The following is a 24,049-nucleotide window of genomic DNA, read 5'->3' on the forward strand; positions in this document are numbered from 1 at the left end:
AGGCTGCGCCGTCGCACCGATGTCAGCCGCACGGCGCGCGGTGTCGGGCGCGTTGGGCGGGAAGACAGATTGCGCGGGCGTGAAATGAAGCGCGGCCCGAAAGTTTGACGCCTGAGAAAAATGGCGCAGACCAGGAAGCCGTTTGATCGAGCAACAGAAAATCACCGTCGTTGTGAGCGTCACCGAGGCGAAGGCTGTGCGTGCAAGAAAGAACAGAAAGCGCCCCAAACGAGCGACGAACGATGAGGAGAGAAAAATGGAGAGGGGGGGAGAGGCGTGAGAAGCTGAAGGAGGAGTCAACGCTCGTAACACCTCGAGGCGATAGACTGCTGGCGAACAAGGGAATGTTTCGTCGTTGCTGCCAGCGATTGCTTGTCAACCCGGGAGTCAACTGCTTGCGCATAGCCGGCGGCACGGAGAGGAGGAGATATGAGAGAAGAGAGAGAGAAGGACGGATTGAGAAGAAGAAGAAGAGCGCTGTGAAACTGCGAAAAATAGCCGCGCGCAGATGCATGCGTGGCGAAAGCACGAAAAATATATATAATAACGAGCAACTCGGGCCTGCTACTGCTGCTGCTGCGACGGCAGCGTATCCGGAAGGAACTTCGACGGCGACGTAGAACGAGTTGTGTGTGTCGCGCGCGGCGCCGCTGAGCGATTTCTTTTTACCCTCGACTGGGTACTAAACTGGCTCGGCTTATTCATTCCAAGCAGTGCTCGTCCCCGAAGTAAAAAAAGAATGCAAGAAATATTTCTTGCCGCCTGCGGGCGCACCGCTATATTTTTGCGGACCCGCGCTGTTTCCTCACTTCTCGTTCGTTCTCGCCTCCTCTTCTTCTCCTTCTTCCTCGGTGTTTCGTAGATCTCGAGCGTGTTTTTTTTTTTTCTTGTTTCCTTCCTTCCTTCCATCCCTCAATCCCTGTGCCTTGCTTTCACGATTGAGTGCGCTCGTGCATCCCGCTGTCTGCCGCCCAGAGTGGAGAGAAGGAGAGACCGCAGAACGCGAAGATCCAGAGATGGAGAGAAATTGAAAGCTTATAAGATTTGTTGCGCGGAAGCGCGCGACGCGATATATAAATGTATGTACACGCCGGCGTGCGCGTGCGCGCGCGCTCTTGCTTCCTTCGGTGTAGTCGTCCATGTCGTGCGTGAATTTTTTATTGTTTTCTCTTTATTTTTAGAGACAAAATGCGAGCTGGGGAAAGCGACTGAAAGCGACGCGGAGATATAGCCCGGCAGCGCATTAGAGAAAACGCGCGCCAACACCAACCGTTAGGAGGGAGGCTCTCGCAAGTTTGCTCCTTGACGCCTTGATTTCAAAATTTGCTGCTCGTTTGTTGTTGTTTCGCGCGGCGTTCTCTTCTTTATTCAACTGCATCGCAGTTCAGCCCGTCTGACTTACTTCAGCGCTTCCTTGGAAGGCCGGTTTGGTTCTTTGCTGCTTCTATTGTTTGCCTGCGGCGTTCTTCGTCTCGTCGCGTGTACAAGCGCGGAATCGGCGTCCTGAAGTTCGCGGCGCGTAGCGTTCCTTGCGAGCCTTCTCGCTTGCAGATATCGGTGCTGTGTGGGATCCGCGTATAGTGTTAGCAGTGTCCTCACCGCGGTATTCGCGCTCGCGTGTTCCGAAGCGTTACGTCATTGTGGTTTTTCTTTTTCTTTTTCCGTTTTTTTTTTCTTTCTTTCTGTTTCTCCGTACCGAGCCTTCTCCTGCGCGTCCTTTTCGAGCCGGCATCGACGGAACGGCGAATTTATGCGCCGCCGTGTTTAGATTTTTTCCGCTACGCTGTACCAGAAAAAAAAAAAAGAAAGAAACATACGAGAGACTTGTAAGCAATGATAACTGAGCTTCAGCGTCCTACTTTCTCTCTGCAAAGAAGTTCACGATTTATGTACCGTGCATTCGGTCCAATGTGAGGTTATATATATATATATATATATATATATATATATATATATATATATATATATATATATATATATATATATATATATATATATATATATATATATATATATATATATATAACGCATGCTCTTGTACGGGTGGGGAACTGCAGCGGCGCGGAAGCTGGTCGGCGTGTGCGTCGTTTTCACGTGCCATTCAGATTTTTACGGCCTCGTTTCCGACGGTCCATTATTTCTTCCGCCAGCATCGCTTAGCAGATGCCAGTGCTTTTCGCGCTCTCGCTCTCTTGCCTCCTTGGACCGCGTTCCTGATCTTTTCGTTTATACTTCTATGCCCTCTATCTCTATAACGCGGCATTTCACAGAACGGCTGTTATTTAAGCGCCGCCGCCAGCCTGCCACGAATTCGCCGCGAAATGCTAGATATCTCTCCCCTTTCGCATTCAATCTCGTCAGCAGCACTGCGGCAGCGGGTTGCTAATGCTGCGCTTTCTTGGAGTGCGCCTTTCGTTCCTCGCCTCCTTTCTTCTCTCTCTCTCTCTCTCTCTCTCTCTTGTATCGCAAGTTCTTAATATTTTTAAAACTGTTAGGGGTTTGCTCTCTGAAATATTCTTTTGCCTGCGAAGCTGTGCGAGACACGTGCGATAGGTTCTTAAGCTCGTGTCAGCCCTCCGTGCACCGTCAGCAAGGGCTCCGTCCTTGCCTATGGCACATATTTTATTGTTCGCCGATATTTTGCTGTGTTTTGGAAACTGAATCTCGAACTGCCATTAGACGGTACAGTTTTCCGGGATTCGGCACACTGCGCGCAAGGAGGGTGTTTTCTAAGGCGCTTTAGGCTGACAGATAGGAATACTCGCTTCCGCCGAAAAAAAATGCACAGTTAGCGGCGCTAATGACTGTAAAAACGGCTCGTAACGTTTTTCTTAGAATACTATATTGGTTCGCCTTGCGACGATTCTTTCAGTGGTTGGTTGTTTCCTTGCATCGTTCCGCTTAATGGGCTTCGGGCTGCCAAGGCTCGCGTCCGTGAGCGAAGTTTCGAAACAACCGTCCAATCACGAAGTATCGCTGTTGGCAGATGAACGCAGTGGCGTTCGTATTACCTCCCACTGTATAACCGTAATAATAACGAAATTGTACTTCACGCCTCATTTCATCAGCTTATCTGGCTTAGTTCCGTCTCGCGTGGGTATCAACAGTGATTGATTTAGCTGCGTGGTAGGTACGTTCCACCGATACGTGACTATACGTGAGCACCAAATATTGAGCTAATTCCGAGCGTGCTGTAATCCATAGCACAACGCCGGAGCACGCGATAGCTCTACGCTGTGTGAAGAGGAAGAAGTACACGAGGAACATTCTAGGCAGTGGCATCGTGTGTTGGACCTGACGGTGTTGCTGTTGCTGTGCTCGCCCCTGATCTACCCAGTCCTGCTGATCGAGTCCTGCTGATCTGATCAATAAACCCCCATCTTACATTTGGTGGAGCTGCCGGTTACGATCTATCCTCTCGCCCTGGAACTCCGCAGCCGCACATTACCACCTCCTGCGATGCCACTGCCTAGAATGTTCCTCGTGTACTTCTTCCTCTTCACAGCTGTAATTTCTTTTTTTCACACTATGCATCAGCTGAATGCTTGTTATTCGTCGTTTTTTTTTTTTTTTTTTTTTTTTTTTTTTTTTTTTTTTTTTTTTTTAGTGCACCTTATTTTCGCGAGCAATCTTGATTGTGTTAGCGCTCGCTGTGTTTTATTCGCTGAGCTATGGTTCCTGCACAATAATTCTGAAAGTGTATATAAGCGGACGCTTATTTCCGTCACTTCGAAAGCGAACGCTGACCGAAAGGCCCAAGGAGGCAACTAAAGCCTGTGGAGTCCTCAACTAGGGACCAATCCAGACCTTCGCGCCTGCTAGGCAGTGAAGGTTTTTAATCAATCAATCAACCAATCAATCAACCAATCAATCAATCACTCGGGCGTTAACAGACATTACTGCAACCGAAAAAAAAAATCGTTAGTACATGGACGAATAAAATATCTTAGCATTACATTTTGGACGATAACAGTATGTCGTCAGTGAACTCACCATAACAGTTTTTTAGCTCAATGTCAGTGATAACACCGGTGTCTTGTTTGCAGAAGTATATCACTTCTGGTTCCTTTTTGGCTGGCAGTTATGTGTCTGATAACTTGCCGACGGTTTTGTGTTTAATTTTTGCATACAGCCCCGCGCTCATATCTCTTTTTTACATACGTAGTTAAAATACGATCCACATGTAGCCTAGCAAGAATGGGCGAATATCGAAAATGTTTGAGAATTTTCTAAAACATAATCGATTATATTAGAGTGCATAGTTGCACTCGAAATAAATTATTTCTAATGAAATCGAAGTCTTACAGTAGAGCGAGTAAGGCTTTAAATGCAGACTGGCAATTAGGAAAAAACGCCTGTGTTTATTTTCCTTAAAGAGAGAACAGGCGTAAAAACGAATACAAGGTAGATATTGAGTGTTAGTGCTGCTTGCGTAGAGGCCTACAGATTCAAAACATTATAGCTTATGATGCCGAGCCAGCGCCACCTTCAAAAGGTGATCGAGCCCAGCATACAGTGACATCAAAATTAAAAACAAAATATCCAGCGTCGACATAACCACGTGTTTTCTGCCCCCCCCCCCCCCCCCCCAAAAAAAAAAAAAAAAAAAAAATCTTCGCACGCCTTGAAGTTTATCGCGAAACACGAGACAAGGCGAAGAAAGAAGACACGACGAGTGCTGGCTACCGAGACAACTTTTAGGTAGTCAGCACTCCTTGCGGCTTTTTTTTTCTTTCTCCTCGCCTCATGTGCCGTGCATAATTTTGTAGTGTTAAATTACCAACAGACGCCGCTGCTTGTTGTAATGCCAGAATGGCATTAAGCTTTTTTCGAGCTCCGGGGTTTGAGAGAGATAAGTTGTGAAAAAATTCCTTTTATCGAGCTTCGCTCACTTAGAAATGAAATAGCGGAACAAATATTCTTTAAAGGTGGCATTTGATATTAGAAACCCACAATACAATTTTACTCAAAATAGTGACATAACAAGAGGTTCCCTAGCTGTCAATCGCACGAGAGAGGTTGAGAATCAATGCACGCAGAGTGACGAACTAGTTGCCTGTTGTGCATAAATAGCTCGAGAATGATGTAACTCTCTCTCTCTCTCTCTCTCTCTCTCTCTCTCTCTCTCTCTCTCTCTCTCTCTGCACATTCAAAACGTCCAGTAAAATAAGCTCTCACGTGCTCTACTTATTTGATTTGGAGCAGTCATTACTTGATACTCGTCCTTTGGCACCGGAAAATTGTACGCGAAAAGAGGGACGCAACAGCGGCTGAGGAGCTGGCCATTGCGCTAGCCCTAACACAACAGAACGTCAGGGTGATTATAACTGATTCAAAATCGGTCATCTGCAACGCATATCTGCTGAAACAGTAAAATTCTGGCTTCTAGACCGCCACCGGCAGAACTAATTAACCTCGTCTGGACTCTGACCGACAAGGGCCTGTGAGGAAACGAGACAGCGCACGCATTGGCCAGTGGACTCGCACGCCGGGATACCAGTGCGGTCTCGTCGAGCAGAGAGCCCCTTCAGAACGAGGAGCTGAACACGTATCAAGATATTCTTAGTCGTTACAGATTAGGATCAAAGACCTTGAGCAGGCAAAGGTCCCAGCAGAAAAGAAGTTATATCCAGGCGGTGTTTTTCCTCTTCCCATTAGCTCTAAGCAGATGACATCTGGCGATTCAGAACCCGAGGTGTAAACACTGCAACTAAATTTCAGGCATGATCCACATGGTGTGGACATGCCCAACGATTAATGAACCAGATAGGAATATAGAGTTCTAGGAGGCTTTAATGGCCGTCCAGAAAGAAGCAAGCAAAAAGAAAGTCATCTATCTGGCACTGGACACCGCTGAATTCCAAGGAACTCCAGCCTGTCGAAAGGGGTGGAAGATAACGGCGGTCAAGACTCAATTTTTTTCTCGCCCTTTGATTTCTTTGACGGGTGCAAATAAAGTTATTCCATCCACTCGAAGAACCCAAATGTTCTGCTTGTAAAGTTGGCTTTCTCTTTGAAAGCCTCTCAATGCAGTGAACACAGCTTTCTGCCTGTAAAGTTGGCTTTCTCTTTGAAAGCCTCTCAATGCAGTGAACACAGCTTTAGGTGGGGAGAAACGCACCTGAAGATTTTCCTCCAACTGCGCGAAATTGTTTCAATACATAGGATGCATACGTACAGCCGCCCTAACTTTATCTGGCGTACACATGACGGCCTCCTTTTCTGTGCTCCTGTGCCTTAGTGCGGATAAAACTTGCCAGAAGATCAAGATCATGCAAGGGCTTGATAGAATTTCTTATACTTCGACTTTTCGCAGGTTAGCTCCTCTGTAACGCGCAGAATCACAGAAAATGCGGCCGTCGCGCACGCCAGTTAAAGATTTGGGTGGCTGTACATAGGACACAATATACTACTGGTGCCGCTGAGGGAAATTCTTTTAAAGCAACCAATCGGTATTAAACAACTATCTGCCGTCCAGGATAATTAGTGCGTCCAGGTCCTCTTAGAAAACTCAGAGCAACGCTGAGAAATACGGTCAGCTTTTATAGCCTCAGCCTCCGAAGCGGCTTTAATCTCTCACTTTATTTCAGTGCCGTTCGCTCCCTGGCACCTCAAACCTTTTTATGCGAGTTTTCCTTCAAGTTCTAGCTCCTTTTGGGGGCTCATTGTTTCTACGACTGCGATGCGGTCGATACTTGCCCGCAACCATCGCTCACCTGCGGTACAAGCTTTATTGGTTGTCAGCCAAGCCTGAAAGCGAAAAAACAAATAGAAGCAAAAGCGCAGCAACGGACGCGGCGTGCGTGGTCAGGGCGGCGTAGAAGCTGAGGAGGCGCGGTGCCGATGACGTCATCCGGGACGGCTCTCCGCGTTCCATTTCCAGAGTGAGTGCCACTTAATTCGGTCCCCGTTCCCCCCTACCCTCCAAACACTTTTTTTTTTTTTTTGTGCGACAGGCACCTGTGAGAGGGCGGAGAGGCGCTCGAACAGAAAGTGACGCCGGAGTACTCTCACACAGCGAAGCGGCTCGATCCTCACACACCGACCCAACACTCAACGAGGGCGCAACAGTTCGCGCGCTGAGGATCGGTGTCCTTCCCTTGGTTTCTTTTCCCGCTCCTTTTTCCTCCCTTATTTCCTTTTGCCGGTAAATCTAGTTATTTTACTTCTGCGCGGGTCACATCGCGAAAGGGTAGTTGTATACTTTTGCCGCAGGAAAGTGCGCAGTATTGGTAAAGTTAGAGGTGGTGTCGGCAAGAGAGGTGCTTAATGCACGGAAACCACGTTAAGAGCCATTGGTGATTATCCGAAGTTTGTGCGGTCCTTCTTTAAGTACATAAAGGAACAATTTACAGAAACACATGATGACATTACATGTCGAGAATACGACAGCATTAGATGATGTTGATACGCTTGCATCGAGTTTTGTATCTTTCTTTCAAGGCTGTGCTGGTGTCAGACGTTTTCACGAAGGCGTCTAGAGGTGGCAATACGGATGGGATATGAAGATACACCGAAATGCGTAGCGTTACATCCGGCCCTGGGAGTTATGTGATCTGCGACGAGCTTTTCTTCCGATAAGGCGTCTAATGTCGTCACATTGAAACAAGTTATTATTTGCGGCAATGGAACCGCTGACCGAAAACGGCAAATCCGCCGTGTGAGAACTTCAGCCGCCATTTAGCTGAAGACGTAGCCATGTGCCTTCAGCGCTGTGCCGAGTTTGTTTGGCGCACATCAGCGAAGCAGGTCGCATGTGCGAGACCGCGGCTCTTTCGGAGACCGCAATGGCCGCGCTTTCCACGAGTGGGAGCAGCGAAATTCCTATTTGCGCGCGGCCAACAGATGCGGGGCTCTCCGCATCTTCCCTTCTTTCTTTCGCTCTTTCCGGCTGGCTGCGCGTTGCTTTGGCGTTCACTTGGCGTCCCTTTTTTTTTTTTTTTTTTTTTTTTTTTTGGGGGGGGGGGGGGGGGGGGGATTTGGCGGGGTCTCTTCCTTCGTTGGCGCTGTTTTCTTCCCTGGCCTACTTTCGTTGGCAATTCTTTCCGGTCTTTATTTACCAGACAAACCAATAGAGGGGAGCTGCCATGTAGAGGCTGTAACTAAGCCGCAGTCGAGCCGCTGGAAAAATAAGCTCCGCTAGAGGAAACGGACGAGACACCGCTTCAAAAATTGAATGTCTTACTTCAGTCGCCTTTAATGCCACAACCGCCTTTCTTTTTTATTAATTTTGCTCGTTTCTTTTTCTTCTTCTAAGCGTAGCTTTGCGGTTTTTACGGCTTCTGCTCGTCGGAATCGGCTTATTATTTGTTTATTTTTTTACTGCTCAAATGCGTTCTCAAAGCGGGACACGACTCTCCATCAAAGCGAGCCATGGATGTCTAGCTATCCTGCGCTGTACGTCGCTTGCAGCTCGCATTTTCCGTTTTTCCCGCCTGCTTAATAATATCTAGCTAAAATAATTTGCGCTGACACTAACGTTTGTTGTTGTGCTCCAACCGAATGTCCCTGGCTCAAATAACGATGCCTCGCCACCTAACTCCAACACCCGCCTATGTTTGTTTGTTTTTAGCATAAGACACTTGGCCTCATTCCATTTTTCTAAATTTTCTTTCTGTTCAGTCAAAAGTCGTGGCTGTTTTCTGCTTTCAACTTTTCCTTTTCAAGTATTTACAATTGTTCATGCCCTCCCGCTCCTTCACGCTCTGCAGAGTTCCGTCCGGATTTTTCTTTCTTTCTCCTTTCTTCCAACATGTAGCTTGTGCTGCCTCTTAAGTTTACTCAATGCGCAGCGCTCGTTACAGCTCGCCCAACGATGTCGCCAGTGAAAGCGTCGACGTTATGCCAAGCACGCTGAATTAAGCAGGGCTAACAGTGGTGTTTGCTTAGTTGGCGCAGCGCACCCTCTCTGTCGCTCTCTGGCTTGGTGATTTTTTTTTTTTTTTTTCAGGTCGCACTCTACACGCCGCCTTGATTCCACGGTTCACGCTCCAAGCTCAATCCGGAGCTGAAAGCTTCATTTTTAGGCTTCAGTAAATAAACGTAACGAAATACGGTAGGTCGTGCAGTACAGAAAAATCGGGGAAAAAAAAAAAATATTGTTCAGCGAACTCATCCGGCCGTTAATGGAAATTAGCGCTCGCCCCGCCTGGCGTTTACTAATGAGCTCAAGTTAAAAGTGACCTCGTTTAATTCTTGCCTTTCTTTTTTTTTCGGCCTTCGCTTTGGGGGAGGGGGGGGGGCAGTTTTTTTTTTTTTTCATTCTTTTTCGTATCAGTTTCACAAGAAACGCTTTCTCCATTCGTCAAGCCTGTCTGGACTTGTATGCAGAGTGTTTTATTTCTCTCATGGGCTTAAGCATTTGATCGCGACAGGAAATTAGAGAACGCTCAACCCGGACCCGCCTGCGCGGCGTCCAGCGTGAGGAGGTTGTAGCACGCTTCGCTCTCTACAGGTGGATGGCGGTGCTTTAACCGTGAGTTAAGCAGTTCAGCCCGGTAATGTGAACTAGTTTTTAAAAGTATTCACAGAGTGCGTGTTTGAAAGTTTCCCGCGGTGACTGGTCGGAAGGAAAACAACTGAACCGATTAAAACCACGCAGAGCTTTGACGGGGCCGAATTAGCAACTGGGACGTTATTCTTTTTTTTTTCTTTTTCTTTTTTTTTTTTGTGCGTCCTTCCAGTAGATGTCGCTGGCACAGCTAATGAACGCGTAGACTATATTCAGCGAATCCATACTCGCTAAAAAGTTGTGCTTGTTCACGTGGCAGCCAACTTGATTTTGTGAGCCAGGAAGCTGACATATTTAACGGGAATTATGCGCACCAGCCAGCTGGCTGTCGAGTGGCGAGCCCTAACTTGCAGCAAGATGTAATCCGTGTCTGCTTTCTTTCTTCCCTAGCCCCCCCCCCCCCCCCCCCTTTTTTTTTCTTTTTTTTGCTGTGCATTCCGCCAGGTAATTAGAAGAATACATTAGTGGAACAGCCTTGTTTTTCCTTCCGGTACTGCTACTGCTTTAGTATGGCAACACCTGTTGTCGGATTATTAAAAGCGAAAAATAGCTGAAGTCGTGTTAGATGGGCATAGTGGGGCACGTTGGTTGTCATGGATGGAGTAAATCGTGCTTCTGTTGCGCACTGTTTGGCCCTTGCTGAGCTAACCAGCTCTCAGGAGAGCTGGTTAAATATTTGGTTAAATAGCTCTCAAGCGCCTCGGAAAAAAGCCAAAGACCTTGTTCGCGCGGACTAAAACATGAAATCTCGGCAGTTGTCTTATTGCTTCAACAAGTACCGTGTCTGCCACCGGTTGGTTAAGCTGTGACTGGTGGCGAACTCTTTTCGTAGCTAGAGTCTGCGACAACCCCGAAATCTTACGATAAGCTAGTTTCTTATGCATCTGTTGACCCCGTTTAAAAGCGTACCTTGCTCCTTCTAATCATCCATAATTTTTTTATCATAATCGGCAGACCGTGGCGCACGTATAGTTTAGGCAGCATAAACTAGGTTAATCCGCGCGTTTCCGAAGAGAAGGCGTGATGACTGCAGTGTCGCCGGTCATTTTGCAACGCACTATGGCAGGCAGAACAAATGTGCCCGCAGTGACACGCCGAAATAGTTCGTATCACAAATTAGGGCGCAAAAATGTTTTTTTCTTATGCAGATGAGAATTCGTCAATGCCTTCCAGCTGTCAGAATATGTCTTAGTAATCGGAGAATTTGCAGTTCATGCCGTTTTCTGCTCAGATTCCGCACTTCACGGCATGAGAGCTCCCGTCTAACCTGCGTCTAATCTGCAGGATGAAAATACAGCTGTGAATTATTCCGTCTTTTTTTTTTTTTTTTTCTCAGTGTCTCTCTCCTTCGAAGATTTAATATCGTCGCTCTGCTCTAGAGAACTGCGTCGCGATGCCACCGTGCTGCCGGTCCCCTGCCGGTACTAATTGTTATTTACCTGAACTCTCTCGTGTGTTTAAGATACATATGCTCCAATATGCTGTTATCAGTAATGGTGTGGACAAGAATACGCCGTGGCTCGTAAGGATACATAAGGCGTACTCATGAACTCATTCGTTATGCCGTTATCGCACTTTTCTCTGGGTTTGTCGGCATCTTAAAATTCTGTTCGTGGAAAATATCTGAAAAACTTCGCACAGGCCCCCGCATTGAAGATTGGAAGTTTAGCTATTGCGCCTCTTGGCCTCTTGTTTCCTATTTCCGGTGCCTGACTTTCCGGCGTCCGTTTTCTGGCGCGCCGACAGAGTTGCAGTTTCGTCGAGATGTCTCGTTGCCGCTGCGTGGACTGGCAGCGCCGCCTCTCGAGGGGAGCGCAAACTTCTTCTGGGACGCGCCATGATCGCTATTGATCCGGCTATTTCGTACACTGTAGATGCGACCTGTTTCTAGAAGGAGGAGCTCCGCGTTTATTCTTTAAAAGTGGACGTCTTAGCCCTTTTCCCGCTTTTAGTGAAAAAAAAAAAACAATTAAAACAATGTACTCCCCTGAAGCCTCTTTGGATACGTTCAAAAAGAAAATTTCGGTGAACAGAAAGATCTGGTCGAGCGGAGACTCGGACTCCTACCCCGTGGGTCGTGAGCCGTGCGCGCTACCTGTCGACCACTGATGGTTTTTTCTTCTTTTTTTTTTTTTCTTTAAACGGAACACGTCGTGCACTCGGCTAGTACATATTTGACTACTGTGAAACATGTGGTCAAGTGTGATAGTTCGGGAGTCTTGTGCGACCACTTCATCCCGCGGGGTTAGCAGCAAGAACACAATGCATTACTGACTTAGTTAAAAGTAAGACCAGTAATAAGTTCTATAGAATTTACACTCCTACTACCTAGCTCGAATGCTTAGCTTTACTATTCATTTCTACTACTTAGCTGTACTGCTTAGCATTACTCCTTAGCTCTACTGCTCAGCTCTGTTACTTAACTCTGCTAATTAGCATTTGGAGATAATGAAACGATTTAATACCTACGCCACGCTCTGTGCCGGGATGCAATAGGTGGACGACGCCTGAGCAGGAAAAAAAAAAAAAGAGCAGTAGAATGCGAAGAAGCTCCGCACCGCTTGCCACACAGCGCGGAAATGCAGCGAAACTTCACGGTCACTTTCACAGTGTGAAATCACAGGGCGTAATAAACGTCGTCAAATGATCTTTAATGTGTTCCTCATAACTGCATAAGCCAAGTCGACAAAGTGTACGCTTTCGCATTTTCTTGACGTCAGTCAAATTCATTGCCCGTAGTTCTTTTTTTTTTTTTTTTCCTTTCAGTACAGCTCAGTTCAGTCGTTCAGTCGTGTCCGACTCTTCGTGACCCTATGGACCATGTCACGACACGCTTTCCGGTCTCTCACTATCTTCCTAACATCACATAACTTCATCTGCAGTGCCTCGAGGATGCCATCTAACCATCGCGTTCGCTGCCTACCCCTTCTCCGGCGACCCTCAACCTTTCCCAACATCAAATCTTTCTCCAGCGACTCCTCTCTTCTCATCAGATGACCAAAGTAGCTGAGCTTTAACTTTAGAATTTGACCCTCCAATGAGCAGTCAGGGTTTATGGTCGACAATATCGACTGATTTGATCTTCTGGCAGTCCAAGGAACTCTCAAGAGTCTTCGCCAGCACCACAATTCAAACGCGTCAATTCTTCGGCGGTCAGTCTTTTTCACAGTCCAACTCTCGCATCCATATCTCACGACTGGAAAGACCATAGCACGAGTTATACGGATCTTGGTTGGCAGACTAATGTCTCTGCTCTTTACTAGGCGGTCAAGGCTAACCATTGCTCTCTTTCCCAGAAGCAGGCGTCTCCTAATTTCATGGCTGCAGTCTCCTTCCGAGGTAATCTTTCAGCGTGCAGCAACTCTCGTTACTTTTTCGCGCACATGTTTTTGTGCAGTACTTTCATTTTGCTTTCCTCTTATCTTCTTTTTTTTATTTGAGTCCTGACGGTGTCCCGGTTTCAGTGCGCGGACTTCCCATCTTTTTTGCAAGTTCGTTTGACTGTTGAAACTTGAAACTTTGCCAGTGGGCTATCTATCAGCCGTTTATCTTGAAATTCGAATCACTGGCGTTAATGAAGACATCATTGGTCATCGGGTCAGTTCGCTTCTTTTCTCTCTGTAGCCAAACGCAGAAGAATAAGCCTCTGGGGCAACGTTGTGCGTATCTTACGGGCTGTCGGGAGCGCTGATCAGGGAAATAGCTCACCAGCTTCATTATCAGCGTGCATTGGGCCTCGAGCCGGCATATCAGGCTCGTTCTGATTGTTTCCGCTTTGATGAACCGGCGTATACTTTTACGAATGGTATTAAAGGTAACCACGCCCAGTTAGTTAATATACACTCTGATAATCGTTATTTGATCTGAGACGTGCCGATTTCGGTAAGCTAGAAGGCGCTTAAGGGGTTCCTAGTCGATTTGGTATGACAGACAGCCATGCGTAAACCCTAAAACGATTGCGCCCTGTTGCGCGTATCGCTTATAGTCTTCACAGTTTTCTTCAGCTGCTGAGATGCGTATTGCTGTAGGCATTCTACAAAGATCAGTTCAGTTAAGTTTTTCCTCTTTAAAGGCCCCCATTTTAGGAGGTGTTATATAAGGGGAATACGTTTGAAACATAAAAAAAAAAAAAGCAGCGATGGCTATTTAACAGTCCAAATGATAGGTGACGCGTTCTTGAAAAGCATATGGCGATGCGATGGCTATGATGCCATAGGGAAGGCCGTTCCAGTCTGTAGCTGCTAGAGAAAAGAGCGAAGAAAAGATGGTAGTGTGTGATTGTGGGCGCGCAACTTGAAGTGGATGACTTATAGTGAGATATGCGCGCTGCGGCTCTTATATACGGTTCGACGGAAATGACGAGCTGACGCGAGGCGGTGGCTACCGGCTCCGCCTATTTGTTACTGCTTCTCTTTTTTGCTAGTTATTTATTATGACCAAGGATCATGGAGCAACTATGTTAACATATCTTTCCTTCCTTCAAAAACGTACTCAGCCACGTTAAGACTGACTAATTTTTTTCGAGCCCTAGCCGCCTTTTCAAATGACCTGGGCAGGAACTTCTTGCTAAAACGTAATCTTATTCTCTCAGGCCTTGGTAAATTTACAAGCATAAGTAAAAGAAATGACACTTTTTGCATTTGTTTAGGATCTCCCCACCTTCCCTTCCACTATTGCCTAAGAAATATCAACTGAGGGTGGTCCCAGCTTTCTTTTGTCCGTAGCATGTTCAGCGCAACGCGTGGTGCTCCCTGCTGCATCATTTGTCTTATTGGCTCGACTGCTCCCGTGCAATGTCCGCAACGGCGGCGGCTTGCGTGTCGTCATCCTACTACGAATCCCACTTACATAAGGCGGGTGGATCGTTAATCACAGGAAAGATAATGCTACCTTGTTAAAGAATAAAGGCAGAGTTCAATTTATCCGCGAAACACGAGCTTAAGAGAGATTAAGCGTGTAAGTGGCTTAGAAGAAAATATATGCGAAAGGGAAACTTTAACCATTATTCCGAGTGACGACGATTGTGCGCGGCTATATGTTTCGCACTGTGCTGCTCCACACCAAAGTAGCTCGGGAGGCAATTAAAAATAAATCTTTTGTTGCACCATAATCTCACCGTGCCATATGGTATCGCGCTTCGCAAATAAATAAATATCCCTTCCTATTTAATCCTAACTGCTTCATGCAATTCGGTTCATTTTCTCGTCGTTGCGAAAGGCGGGCTCATCTATCCATGTGTACGCATTAATACATCCGTGAACTCTGTAGCAAACTTAGGCGTTCTTGTTTTTTTCCGCTACCCCTTTTTATTATAGTCTCGGATATGAGAGTTCGGCTCCTTCTTCCATTAACTCTGTGCTGGTTCATTAACCTCTCCACGATCACCCGCGGCGTGAATCTCATTTGCGTCATCCCCATTGGCAGTGTTGCTGACTACGCTGTCGCTGATTTTACGGCGTCGGATTACGTCGGAAGTTTTTCTCTCCCACGGTGTGTGGGAACGCGCAAAGGGATACAACAGATGTGCGTCCGTGAAGTGAATGTTTCATAATTGACAGCTTGCTTTTGCTCCTTCACTTAACGGGGGCACATTACGAAATAAAAGGGGCGCACCTTTATTCGACCTCCTGTCATGGTTCTTTTTTTTTTTTTTTTTTTTTTTTTTAATGTCTCGAAACGCCTGGGGCCTCGCCCAACTTGTATACGGGCGCTTTTCGAGGGCGACTAAGAGCGCAGCGCAGCCGGCGGCCACAATCGGATCACCGACTGGCAAGTTCTTTGTCACTCCCTCAAGGTCAACGTCGCAGTATTCATTTATGGCAGCGTTGCAGGCTGCCCTGCGGGACCGCTGTACTGCTACTGTCCGGCTATGGTCACAAAGGCGAACCGGGCGCGTCTGGCTTTTCAATAAATTTTTATCGCACGGTGGGCGTTCTAACTCCGTGTCGTCACCTTGGCAGCGCCATTCTATACCTTACTACACGCAGAGAGGGATTTCGAAAGAGAACTTGCGCCATGCCGTTGCTGGGAGGTCATTAAATTTCAAATGTCTTTCCCGCTGAAATCCCATCACACGAAGCAGCAAGCCCTGAAAACACGCCCGCAACGTTTATGTGAGACTGTTAAAAGAAACTTCATAAACACACACAAAAAAAAAAAAACGTAATGGAAGCTCGGTTAATAAATTTTCGACTGTGTCCATTTCTTTTTTCTCTTTTAACTGTTGGGAATCCTACTCGACAGCGGTCCGAGCTTTGACTGCGCCGCGTGAAGTGAAGCGCGAAAGCGAGTAAGATTAAGGCATAAACCGCGAGCGGAATCCGACAAAACTGGAAAACGCGAGAGGAATGAATTGCGCCTGAGGACAGGAACTATGTGCGCCAGCAGAGGAAAGCCAGGCGTGGTGCAAGCACGAAGGTACGTTTCTTCGTATCTTTGCCGCTTAAAAGAGAGAGAAAATAAAAAGAAAAGAGAGAGAAAAATGGCTTCGTGGCATTCCTTCCCAACGAAACGCGCGCCTCCGCTTCAAGTTTCTCGCGGGTTGCTCCAGGCAGAAGCAGCCCCTGTCTCCCGGCTCCCTCTGCTCCACAAGACGCGGTTCACTCGCGAGTCCTTTCTTCAAGTTGTGTTTGCCAGCCGTAAAGGGCCTGTCACACTAGCGCGACACGACACCGACACAGACCCGACAACGACACCGACAGTCGGCGAACTCGTCGGCCGACCGTGTCTGCGGCCGACCAAGCTGTCACACTAGGCCGACGACGACACCAACACGACCGAAAACCAAATGTCTTCCCAGTGTGACAGGCTTTGAGGCCGGGGACACCGACAAAACCAGTCTGCCGACTGTCGGTGGCCGAGTCTTCGAGAGATCGGCCGCCGAGCAAAAACTTTCTCGAAACGCAAAACCGACTAGTACACCACGTCGACAGCGAATACCTTTCAGCACTAATATACGTAAAAAAGTAGAGTCAATGCATAATCCCTGACCGAAACGCGAGCGTGAGCCGCCAAAATACTCAAGGCCGCCGAATGCGTGTGGAATATCAACGGCAGCGTTTTCTTTTCGGGGCGAGTGAATTCGGGGCGCATAGATTTGTGGCGCTCGTCGGGACCGTGAGCAATCTTTCCGCTTTTCCGAACTGCACAGAATAGTGCAAAATGAACATAGCACGTGACAAAGAAATGATGAAAAGAAGCGATTATTTTCCTGAAGCCAGCAGAGATGCCGATCCTCCTGCGCACTTCGATCATTGTGTTTAACGTCTAGCCGCTGCGTCGCTACTTCGCAACCCAATTTCAACGCTATTTTACGCATCACGCAATAATTTTTTGTTGCATAATTCAATGTGTTTCAAGAATTGTGTGCGCAAAAAGCGCAGAACTTGCGTTTAAACTTTACAACAGAACCAACAGCAGTCGTGGTCCCGCGGCCGGCCCTGTGAAATCCGCCTAATGTTTTAGAAAATCTGCCGAAAGTTTTACCTGCTACTGTGGCATGATTCAAACTATCTGCAGTTTACTCTCAGCAAGCTGGACAGTCAGTTAAGCGGTAAACGCTCCTGCTACCTTTGCAACTTTCACACTGCAAGACAGCGTATTAGCTAGAACCATATCCCAACCTCTGAAAGTGCCGGTTACGCCTAACTTTTGTGGTGCAGTGGTTAGCGCAGCTGGCTATCAAACAGGAGGTCGTGAGTTCGATCCCAAGGGTAGCGTTTTTTTTTTTTTTTTTTTTTTTAGCTTTGAATATACACTGTCTCTTATTCGCCGTGGACAGCTTTTGTTTTTCAAACACTGACGTCGTTCTGATCCGGCAACCAGAGCCGTAAATTACAGGGCACTATTCAGTCTCGGCCCATAATCACGACTGTTGAGGCGCATGTTTTGGTATGGTCGAATATATGAAATGGAATTAAAATTAAGCGTTCCTTAAGTAGTTACGAGAATAAACCATGAAAAATAAAATAGGGAGTAGCTATACAAAAAGGAGAATTTCGCATTTAAAAAAAAAATAAAATAAAAGGATTAAGAAAATGAACGTATAATGACACGAGAAGAGAGTGAGAATGAGTGGGCCTGGTCGGTGGGGAGGTTTCCCACGTTGTCTGGCTAGTGTGACATAGGAGTTGGGCGACCGTCGGCCGACAGCCGTCTTGCGAGCGACGCGCCGCCGACACCGACTGTCGGCCGACTGTTTCCGTCGGCGCAGTGTGACATAGACGCAGACATCAGGAAGACGCGCTGTTGGCAGACCAAATCGGCGTCATGTCGTGCTAGTGTGACAGGCCCTTAAGGAAGAATAAGGAATAGCGTTCGTCCATCTCTGTAGCGCGAAGCGGCGCCAGCCTGTAGCATAGTGGACGCGAGGAAGCGGTACCAGTGACAACAGCAGCTTTGGAGAGGACTCGTTATGTCTCAGCCATGCTCCCTTCTCGCACGAGTTACGAGTGAGGTAGAAACACAACCGTGTGGTGGCAACGGCAGTCCTCTGGACGGTTCGCGGTAGACGGAGCGCGCACCCATGACCATTAAGAAATACCTTGCCAGCGCGTACGCGAAATCTCAAAGCGTGCTTCTGCTGGCTCCGGAGTTGGGGACGTTAAGGGGCCTTCTTTATGTTTTGCATATACATCTACAGCACGCGCAAACGCGCGCCTTTTCTTCGCTGCTAGTGCTACCGGCTACTTCCTTCACTGGCAAAGAATAACGCAACACGGAGCCGTGTACTGTCGCGAGCATGAAAGCATCGGTGTGTATGCCTAGAGGGCGCGCGTAATCATCATAAAAAAGGAGCCCACGTTCCCTCTCCCTCCCCGCCTTGAAAACCTCCTTCCACTACTCCTTGGGAGCAGTGTTCCTTTTTACGCCCCGCACGGAGAAAGAGAGTTCGCGTGCCTCGCTAATGCGTTCCTCGGCAAGTGTCCGTGGGCGCGAAAAATTTTTCACCTCGACAGGCGCGCGCTCTCTTTCGCTACACGGGGTCGTCGTCGTCGTAGCCGTTTCCTGTGGCGCCGCCGCCGTCACCGCTGTTGCTGCTACCATTGTTACGCCAGACGAAGCGACGCGACCACGGGCCGCGCGGAATGTGTATTTATTATCCGCGGCACCGACGGGTGAACCCAGTTTTTCCTCGTTTTCCATGCGGCCCAGCGAGCCCTCCCTTGCCTTATTCCTCGGCACTCTGCATTTCACGGGCTGTGTCCGCGGCTCTCATCCCTTCTTCATTCCCGAGTTCCGGGTTTTATCTTCGCGTTCTTTTTGTACACTTCCATCTCACTACGCTCAGTCCCGCTAAAACAGCGCAGTGTCGAGGAAGCTAGAGAGCTGGCGCCTCCCGTGGGTTGGAATCAGAAAGCTTTGGCCACGTAAAAACGGTTCGTGCGATTGGCCCGCAGCGAGGCCATGTGTACCGCTTCCTGTGGACAACCGGTCAGCATGCCCCTCTCTCGACCAATGGGGAAGTCTTCTTGCAAACCTGGATATGGCAGCTAGCGCTCACAATTGGCTGTCCCCATTCGCAGCTTCCACAGCGCTGCATGCCTTTTAATGAAACAAGAGCGAAGTTTCCCTTACAGCCCAGCTTTTCATTTATATCTCCCCTCTCTGCATCCTGTCTCGGATTCCGCGTTGTCTCTTCCGGCCACTCGACTGAGTGTTCGCTTCTTTCTTACAAAAGAAGGTGGAATGGGGAAAACAGCCACCACTGGCGCTGACGTGTGTCTGAGCTTGAGAATAGCTCGTCGCCCAAGGTCAGACGCGGCCAGGCACTCTTCGCGCGCTGTGCAATTCAGGGTTGACGTGCATGAGCGAGGTTGTATGTAATGCGCGCGCGGTTCGCGCCGGACGAATTTTGCCGGGAGCGTGTCATCCATTAGCGTTGACGTGACCGCCGCCGCTGGCCCACACGTACTTGAACTGCCTGCTTGCGCCATTTTTGGATTTGCCCGCCTTTATTCCTCGTAACTGAGTTCATAGAGGAGGCATGCTTCCGCTGCTCCCCTGTGCTTGCTATTGCAAATCGGTACAACAACCGCCAGAGCAGCCTAGCGGCTGCGGCTATTCTGCTGCTAATGGCGGGCTCACGAGTTCAGTGTCCGGCATCGGCACCCGCGTTCTCATCAAGGTGGAAAACAGTAACTCACAGTTTACGTGACGTTTAGTTATTTACGGTCTGTCTGTGTGCATGACAGCATCCGATGCTGTCGCACACTCGCAGCACCGCTGCGGGCTCATTCGTTCGCCCGTTTCCGACGGCGCATCCCTTATGACAAGCCTGTTGAGCCTTAGACGGATCGGGCTGGGAAATTTTGCTTTCGTTTTCTCCCCATACTAATGTGTGTAGTGGCTCGAGGGCAAACGTCACTAAGGGCAAACGTCACTATATTTGTCTCTCTTAACTTGACTAAGCGCAATGCAGTGAGACCCTAGTCACGCCCAACGTCGTGACTATGGTCTGAATCCGTACTACACATCAGCATGCCTTCATCCAGCCTTTAACTGCAGCTGGACGACATCTCAAGACATATATTACGAAGTTTTCGAATTTTGTTTGTGGCTCTGTGCCAGTTCCCAACAGGTTGGCCGGTGAATGGCCATTTGTACTGCGCAGTTTCTCACCTAGCTTTTTATACCAAAAATTTTTTCCGTTTAGGTAAACCTAAAATTAGCAGAAATTGACATATCTGATTTCGGGTGCTGCCGAAGGCACCTACTGTCTAAGCGGTGCAAAAGATAAGAGTTGGGCAGTTTCCTGTACAGCGGCCCAGCTTATTAGAAGTGCAGTATCCATGCTTACCTGCAACTGAATGTGGTGGTAGTAACATTTTCTCTGTTTTTAAATAATTATATAATAAAAGCGCAGTCAACTAGATCATTTCAGTTCAGTTCAGTTAAGTCGTGTCCCACTCTTCGTGACCCTATGGACCATGTCACGCCACGCTTTCCGGTCTCTCACTATCTTTCTAACATCACATAACTTCATCTGCAGTGCCTCGAGGATGCCATCTAACCATCGCGTTCGCTGCGTACCCCTTCTCCGGCGACCCTCAACCTTTCCCAACATCAAATCTTTCTCCAGCGACTCCTATCTTCTCATCAGATGACCAAAGTAGCTGAGCTTTAACTTCAGAATTTGACCCTCCAATGAGCAGTCAGGGTTTATGGTCGACAATATCGACTGATTTGATCTTCTGGCAATCCAAGGAACTCTCAAGAGTCTTCGCCAGCACCACAATTCAAACGCGTCATGTCTTCAGCGGTCAGCCTTTTTCACAGTCCAACTCTCGCATCCATACATCACAAAGTGCAGTATTTTGTGCAGTTTGCGCAATTTGCGTGTGGATTCATTGTGCGCATAATTTCACTCACGCTGGTTTTTTTCCTTAGCTCTCCCTGGGCTGCACGCATCCCCATTGGCTCCGGTGTTGCGCAGGAAAACACGCTTGCCGTTCGAGGTATGCGGCTGGCTAGTGGCCAGTGGCAAGCCGTGCTAGTGCCTGCATTCCCACGCAGCTGTACCGTCAACTGCATACCGTTGGCGCAGCATTTGACTGCATTGCGCTCTATAAAAGATCTAGCTGTCGGCCGAAAAGAGCAGTGTCATATTGATTCCCGCAGTAGAACCGCTTACATGATGAGCGGTCTGCACTCAGTTTCAGCAATATTTCGCTTTTTTTTTTCTTTTTTCACTTTTACCCGCAAGCAAATTATACCTTTAGAAAGCAGGATAGGAAAGAAAAATTCGCGAAGTTATCTTTCCATCTTGCCACATACCGTCATATGAAAACGAAATCTCGCGAAGTGTCCTCGATCTTCGATTGCGGGGAAATCCTCAACGAGGGTGAACGGCAAATCGGCGGGTAACATATCGAGAATCTGGAGGCAGCAGCTAAGAAAAAAAAAAAAAAAGGCGAAAAACAAAATGCGAGTAGAGAAGCATCGCGCCCAAACTTTTCAAGGCTGCAGGGCGGATTGGCCAAAAGCGGGATCATGCTGAGTTTTCTCCGAGCGCTCAGGCGTGGAATATGGAAACACCGAGAGAGAGAGGGGCATTGAGCGTCGCCGCAGGGTGCCCCTCCTGGCGCGGTTCTGCTGCCGCGTGCCCGAACCGCCGCGCCTGGAGTCCGTAGTGGCAAACCGCGACGGTCGCGGAACGTCTCGCACCATGCGGGCACACCAAATGGCACTCGACTGCGCTCCTTTACAGAGGCGGCTTTTTACTTTGAGCGCGTGAGGGTAAAAGAGCTTGCGCAACGACTTTAAGACTCTGCGTACTGAGACGGCGTCAGTGGCGTGTGGAGAGCACCGAGGAGAGGGGTAGGGGGGGGGGGGGGCAGTGTCAGGACCCGCGCTTTAGTGGTTTCCCTGCGTTTAGAGCTACCGCAGGCTCTCGTCACGATCTGCGACGAGCCACGCGCACCGCGCGTGGCAGTGATTTCGTCACGCGCTATGCGCTGTATCACTGTCGAGGCTGTGAAAGGAACCGTGGGAGACTGACCGTGAGAGAGTGGCAGAAGAAGGAAAGGGCGGAAACGTCGTTTGGGCGAACGGTCGGTCGGACGCAGGCCTTGGCTTGCGAAAGCGGCGGGCACGCCTTGAAACCGGGCCACCACCCCGCAGCCCCACTCGCTCTCATTTCAATGTCAAATGAGCGAGCGCGAATCGCAACGTCTCCAGACGCCGCCGCGGCACTTTTCGGGTCAAAAGCTCGGGGTTGCTGCCCACCCGGATTTGCGAGCTGTTGCAGAAAAGAGGGGTGGTATCCCACTCGTCACTCATCGGGACTCGGCGACGCGGGCTGATTCCCCAACGGCGGCTTTTTCTTCGCACGTTAAACGCGCCAACATTGGGGCAAAGTGGGCGTAAATAGTAATGGAAACTCTGCGCACTGTATTCTGCTTGCGCTAACTTTTTCTTTTTATTTTGTCCCCTTAACTGAGCACAGCCCGAGGGCTCCCCAGCATTGCTTCACTCCTCAGTTGGTTTCGTCTGCCAACGTCGGGGAAAATGTCATGAATAGCTGATGGCTTGTGGCGACATCCCAGCTTGGGCCATAAGACAAATGCGCTTGCTGTTTAGGCCAGAGTAGTTTTTACAAGTTGGCAATTTAAGCGATGTTATCCTTGTTTCATTTATTAGTGTAAAAGGCCGTTCTGGCGAAACATGGATTGTGGTTGCGGCAAAGGATCTGTCTCCTTGGAAGGAATCAATAAACTTATAGAAACCCGTTTCAAGCTTAACTATCCCTGGCTACGCCGTTCAGATAGTTTTGTGCCAAGTCGATAAAATCACCTCTTTATTTTTTATATTTTTATATCGCGTTTTTCACACTATAATGAAACTACCAGAAGTGATAAACTTCTGTAACTAAATGTGATGCTGCCTTCAATCATTTCTTACTCGGTCTTATACCATCATGTCGTTGACGCGTTTGCGATTGTTGTTTATTTTTGTCCATAGGAGGGACATGCATCACACACTGTCGCGCTGACAAAGTAGAGGTGGGCATGTCTCGCTGAGTTACCGAGATGGCCGACTGTAAAGTATTCAGTTCTTTTTTACCTCCCAGAAGAACTGCGCAGTGCGCTAGAAAGGGTTAGACACATTGATCGAACTGAATTGAATTGAAGTTTATTTGCACCAAGTACAGTGTGCATGATACAAGATGGCATCTAGCTGCTATTCAACAAAATGGTGTTCTATGCAGATTACCGTGTTTAATCGATTCTAAGCACGCCCTTTTTCACGAGCGCGAGGCCACAGTAAGGTGGGGCGTTTAGATTCGAAAAAATTCACATGCCACCCATCCCCCCTCTCCTGTTTTCATGGACGATGACATGACGAGACGGCCACGAGAAATAATTTATTTTGCAAACAAATTTTACAAACATCTTCCACGAACGCGATTTCAGTGCGCTTGAAATTCAAGCTGGGACAGCCCTCTTCAGACTCATTCCGACTTTTGTTGCGAATGTAAAACAGCTGATAACCAAACGAAGCAATGCGGGCCTGCGATGCCTGCGAAACCTGCCGAGCTCCGCCGAATGTCCGCCGATTTTAGGTTCACGTGACAACATTCTGATAGAGTAATCGAGCCGCTTTAGCAGCCTTTTGCCGTCCTGTGGCGCCAGCTGTCGTGAATTGCTTGATATTAGCAACGTAAGAAGTGGAGGTCGCGGCACGGACACTGCATCAATTCGGGTCTCCAACGGTCCCTGCTCGACTGAGTGAACAAGCCCGCTGCAAGCCTTGTCCACGATCTCTTCCTCGCAAGAAAGGGTGGCTAGATTCGCATGCATACTTTTTTTTTTTTTTCAATTTTTTCGTTTCGAAGTTAAGAGAAAAAAAGAAAAGAAAAGGAGGGGGGGGGGGGGGGTAGGATCGCAAAAATACGGTAGTTTACCACACACAGTCTGAATTCTGTTTAGGGCTGCCTCCATGTAGTAAATTGGTAATGCACTAGTCTCTTCATCTAATATGTAGCTGTGGTCCATCTTTTTTCTCTCCATCTTTATTCTCTCTGTTGCATCACAACGG

The 24,049-nt window shown here is 48.2% G+C and overlaps 1 protein-coding gene across 4 annotated transcripts in view; it reads left to right on the forward strand.

Annotated features, from left to right (window-relative positions):
* The window catches only part of LOC146191529 (uncharacterized), a 295,812-nt gene that overhangs the window by 253,873 nt on the left and 17,890 nt on the right, over positions 1–24,049 (forward strand). The window lies entirely within an intron of this gene.

Source organism: Amblyomma maculatum, chromosome 4 (genome assembly GCF_055883805.1).
Source record: "Amblyomma maculatum isolate TAMU_Amacu chromosome 4, ASM5588380v1, whole genome shotgun sequence".
In the NCBI taxonomy this organism is placed as follows: domain Eukaryota; kingdom Metazoa; phylum Arthropoda; class Arachnida; order Ixodida; family Ixodidae; genus Amblyomma; species Amblyomma maculatum.